This window comes from Corvus brachyrhynchos, unplaced genomic scaffold (genome assembly GCF_000691975.1).
Source record: "Corvus brachyrhynchos isolate BGI_N302 unplaced genomic scaffold, ASM69197v1 scaffold255, whole genome shotgun sequence".
NCBI classification, from domain to species: domain Eukaryota; kingdom Metazoa; phylum Chordata; class Aves; order Passeriformes; family Corvidae; genus Corvus; species Corvus brachyrhynchos.
In genome coordinates, this window is record NW_008238358.1 from 8,922,328 (window position 1) to 8,927,491 (window position 5,164).

A 5,164-nucleotide genomic window follows, 5' to 3' on the forward strand; every position below is an offset into this window, starting at 1 on the left:
GGGGAGGAGGGGGGGGTAAATCCACACATCCATTGACCAGGGAAGCTTTTGCTCTCACAAGATCTTTGAAAACATGTCCTGGTTCCAGGGATGCCTCATTTTCTTGATCCACTTTATTTATGGAAAGAGAGTGGAAATGCACTTTACATTTTTTTTGCTTTCTTTATAGCAGTCATCTGAATAAAGGCACGAGTAAGAGAACATCTGCAGGTGATTTGTTGTTTGCTGGAACCTCCCTGAGTAAATCCATAGAGATAATCTTCAAAGATCACTTAATTAGTAATATTATCACCAATAGTGGTACTACTGCCATGTCAGTTGATATATCACTTGCACAATGAATTATTGTGCTGGCAGAGATATATACCCAGTGCCTTATTTGATGCCATATTGTTTTTCTCTATTATTTGTAAAATACCAGTATTATTTACAATACTTGTATCCTTTCAGTATTGGGAATCTGTATAGAGAAGTGCCCTGTAAAATAACCCATTATCACAAAAGATTTACAAACTGTTCATGCTTGTTCCTCTATCTGGAAATTGAAGTTAAAATGTATTTTTGAACTTGTTTTTTTTCTTGGTACCTCTTGAGCCACCTGCTAGACTGTGCATATCTGTACAATATGACCTCACATTCTTCCCCAGATAACTAAATGGATGAGTTTAGAATCTGAAAGATCATATTTCTCTCTGGAGCAGATACAGCAAATATTTTTCCTTTCTATTGTCTTACAGGTATCATAAGCCTGGCTTGAGGGGATAACCTAAGAATGGACATTGTATGACTCTCATTGATCCATACCTTGATCTTAACATCTAACTGGTGCTTTTATAGTAAAAATAAAGAGAGAGATTGTATATCAAACAGTGATATTGATGTTGAGATGAAAGCCCAGTATCAAGGCTGATAGTCATGCTCTGGGGCTGGCACAGCAAATATTTGGGCTGCTTAATGTTAAGGAGAAATATTAGAATACTACTGTATATCTAAGTTCAAAGTAACCTTTTTGAAGCACTAAATGGCATCCCAAATTTTATATAGAAACCTGTGTGCCTGGTAATAATTTAGTGAAGATGAATAGAATTTATTTTTAAAGTATTTTTTCATCTATACTTATGCCTGAAATACATAGCAGTGATTTTTTGAGTGACCTGCCTTGGCAACTTCAGTCATTTGCTGGACTATGAGGAGCAGATCAGATAGTAATGCTGCAGTTGTCTCCAAGCTTTTTCCTAGCAAGCAGTGTTTGATCTTGAAGATTTGCAGTGGTGATGCTGTGAAACCATTATCCACAAAGAGAGAACAGAATAAACTCAGTCTAGAAGACAAATTTGTTCTGTTAGTGTTAAAAGATGAGTGTTGGGCTGGGAACGCCTATAGGTCAAAATAGGAGCTTAAATATTTTGTATACCTGTTGGCCGAAATTGATGTTAAAAAACCCAAATCCACATTTTTAATATAGGCCTGAACTCTTGTTCAACTGTTCCTTGGCTGTCTGCTTCTATGACATCGTGGTGAAACAGCATTATTGCAGTAGTCAGGAGAGCATTATAATAATTGCTTGGGATGAGAAGTCGAAGACAAGAAAAGATCTAGAAGAAGTTTTGTTGCAGTGGCCTTTTTCAAAACTCTCATGCTATGATCTTAGTAGAGTTAGATCCTTTTCTGACTTTGAGTGAAAATAAAACAGAGTGCTTCTTGTACTTGTGGCAAATATAATTTTGTAAAGTTTGATTAGAAAAAAAAAGTAATTGCTTTTTGAATAAATCAGTGTTCTTCATAGTGCCGTAAGTCAAATTAACCAACTGAAGTGTATGTGTTGTGCTTAGAAGGTTTTTAATGCACTATGTTTAGTGAACTATTTCAGTACCTGAGAGATGACCGAATTTCAAGTGAGATCCTTATGACCTATCCTGTCCTAGGTGAATGCCATAGGAAACCTGAGAAAAGGTTCTGATGTTGGAGGTTAGATTCAAAATAATTTCAGTGAGAGTGCTATCAAGCTGTCTTTGTATACTCTCATGTAATTGTGTTCCAAATGGGAAGTTAAGTGCTGTAAACAGTAATATTCCTTGATGCTGTAGCCTTTGATTGTACACTAATCCAGCAGATAGATTTCCTCTTTTTCTTTTTTTCCCTCCTTTTTTTTGGGAAAGAGGTCCTTATTGAAAGGAAGTGCTGGTGAAAACTGGAATATCCAGGTCCAGTTCAAGTATTTTTCATTATTTTATGGTGCCTTTCTCTAGTTACTGATAGTTAAAAATATACTGCTTGTAACTTTTTAACAGGATTTTTTTGAGAAATCGAATAAATAGATGCATTATTTATTTACTGTGTCAGACTTTTATTTTAAAAAGGCTTCTAAGCATCCAGATCACTGACATTGTTATTTTTTTTCTTTGCAAGCAGGAAAGCTGTTGAGATACATCTGTGACATTTTATTCTGTTGAAGTGGGATCTGAAGCACATAAAATGTTGACCTTATGGTCTTGGATTTGATTTAAAGATGCACTGTTTCTCTTAAAAAATTGTATTCTTCTATTTATATTCGGCTGAAAGAATTCTTTAATGCAGGAATTGCAGGTGGGACTTCAGAAATTTAAAAATCTAAGAGATAGGAATCAGTTGTCTGGGGAACAGTATAATCTCTACTAGATGGGAACCAGCTGAGTGCCTTAGCATAAGCAGTGGGCTCCAGATGCTTTGGTAACAAGGGAAATAGAAACTTTGCCCAGGCTGCACCACCTTGTGTTTGTGGGTCCCTGTGAGAGCATTGTGGGTGTCCCTCTGCTGCCTTGTCCAGGGCTAGGAAGAATCAGAGAATAAACATTTATTTATTTTTTTGCTTTGGCTCCAGCAGTTGTTTAAACAGCAAATTTATGTAGAAGATAATATGTTGCTGGAATTGTTTATCTTATGATAATCATTGTGGAGCACATCTCTTCTAGAGAGGTGGGATTAGACAGTTTCAATGTCTGGTGTATAGGGAAGGTTAGCCAGTTGATGGGACTGGGACCCATGGGGACAAGGAATGAGTGAGGACCCACATCGTGTAGGATACTGTAGCACAATTTCCAGAGGAGTTCTTACTGTTATTGAGCTGTGGCCTCATTTGGTTAAAATTTCTCTTTTAATTCCCTCTGTATTAACTAATTCATAGCTAAATATGCTGCACTTTGATTCTTCCTGCAGCTTTCCTGTAATTCTATAGTGGCCATGAAAATGAAGAGCATGTTTTTGGTTGTTCTAACTCCTTCTAATGTTTATTTTGAAAATTAGAACAGGTTGGCTTAGGTTCTAGCACATCTGGAAGCTATCTGAACATGAAAGGTGCTGGGAGTAAGACCACTTACTGAGCACCTTTTTTCTGGCCTCTGAAGTGTTGTTTTTATATGATGGGGAATTACTCTCTTTGTTATGATTGTATTTTGTCTTACTAAATATAAGGTTTTGTTTTCAGGAGAAGAAACTAGGTTAACATCTCTCTGCCTTTTTTGCAAAATCATTACAAATCAACAGCTCTGCTGGTTTGCTGAGTACCTGGTATATGTTAAGAGACGAGAGAACCAGGCTTCTGTTGGTTCTTTATGATGGAGAAGTATTTGAAATGATGGTATAGACTTGGAGTTACTTTTGGTGTTAGGATAAAAAGTTGTGTGGAGGACGCCTTGGTGAGAAAATCACTTTCATTGGCTTCTTGAATTGCCCAGTAGGAGAGGAGGGTTGGTAGGGAAAAACTACCCCTGCAAGTGTATTTCCATCTTCACCTGTTTATGTAATCATGGTCACCTGGATTGTTCTTGCTGCTCAGTACCAGCTCTGGGGCTGGGAGTGCAGCCCAGCCTGCCAGTCAGGCAACTACTCCTCTGGTAAGGTAGACACAAACTCAATTAATGAAAAAGCAGTGAGACCAAATGCAAATACGTTGGGCTAAGAAAGAGAGATGAGAGAATTGGTGAGAGCTGAAGAAAAAACAGACATGGCATCTGGAAACAGAAAATGAAAGCATTGGAATCCCTGTTGTTTAATAAGAGGTTGCCAAAACTTGGCATGACTTCTGAGAAAGTAAACTTGGGATTTTTCCTCCTTTGTGTGGGGTGGGACGTGTAAGCATAACTAACCATAAAGCACAATCAGATTTTCTAGAGATGGGTGGGGTATGTGGCTCTGCACTGGGGGCTGCGAGGCTTCAGCGACCTTGTTAGACTGCCTGACCCCATGTGTGTGTTCTTTATAAATACATGGAATTTCAACTGTTGCATATGTGTTTTGGTGAGAGTATTTGGTCAGTTTTAGCTCTATACAGTTTAAGTTAGGCACTGTATGAATAAACCACATTTATTGCTGTGTGTCATTAAGCACTCTGGTGATAGTGTTCCAGTGATAAAATTGCATTTGTCTACTTAATGGAAGATAGAGTCCACTATCATTTGAAAATAAATCTTTCTGTGACCCTTCTTCAAAGATTGCATTCTGAGATAAATAGCTTTTAAGTCATTTGAAGTTAAAGGTGTAAGAAAGAGTAAAGAAGGGGGGGACAAGCAGTACTGGTTCACTTTGGGTTTTTTGGTATTAATGTCACAGGGTGAGTTTTTATGTTTTTGAGTTTTTATTTATTTCTAATAGTTGTACTGATGCTCTGTACTAGCTAATAATTTGACAGTTATATGAAAGCTAAATATCTTGAAAAAAAAAAAACCCCAGAGAAGCCAGGGAGGAGTACAAAGAAGTTTGATTCATACATTTTGCAATGTTCGTGAAACAACCCAGGCAAGCTGCTCTAGAGACCAAAGTCAGATTTTCAGCTTATATTGCACATCTTGAATTGCATGCAGAGCACACCAAACTAATTTAAAACATTGAGAGAGGAGGTATAAATCTTGAATGTGGATCCTCGTTCAGTGTTTTTGGACGCCTGTGAGTACTCTGGATTAGCTCTGAGGGTCTGTGAATAGTTAATTATTCAGCACAGAGTTCTGAAGTTCAAAACTCTAAGCACTTTCAGCAACAGATCGGTCATGTGAAGCCTCGTTACAGTTGTTTTTTGCAATGCTGCTCTGGACCTTGTTTGTTCTTCATTGTGAGCGACTTTAAACTTCGTTTTCCCAGGAAAGGTTTGTGTTTCTGTTTGTATGCTAGCATTTTTGTTTTAATTCTGTAG

General features: G+C 37.5%; 1 protein-coding gene across 9 annotated transcripts in view; it reads left to right on the forward strand.

Moving 5' to 3' along the window:
* The window catches only part of COBLL1 (cordon-bleu WH2 repeat protein like 1), a 78,426-nt gene that overhangs the window by 33,738 nt on the left and 39,524 nt on the right, over positions 1–5,164 (forward strand). The window contains exon 1 of one of the 9 annotated variants that reach the window (XM_017735755.1): positions 4,724–5,117. The exons of the other annotated variants lie outside the window; for them this stretch is intronic. The gene's annotated coding sequence lies outside the window, so the exon portion shown is untranslated. Of the gene's footprint in view, positions 1–4,723; positions 5,118–5,164 lie in introns of those variants that run through there. 9 annotated transcript variants of the gene reach the window in all.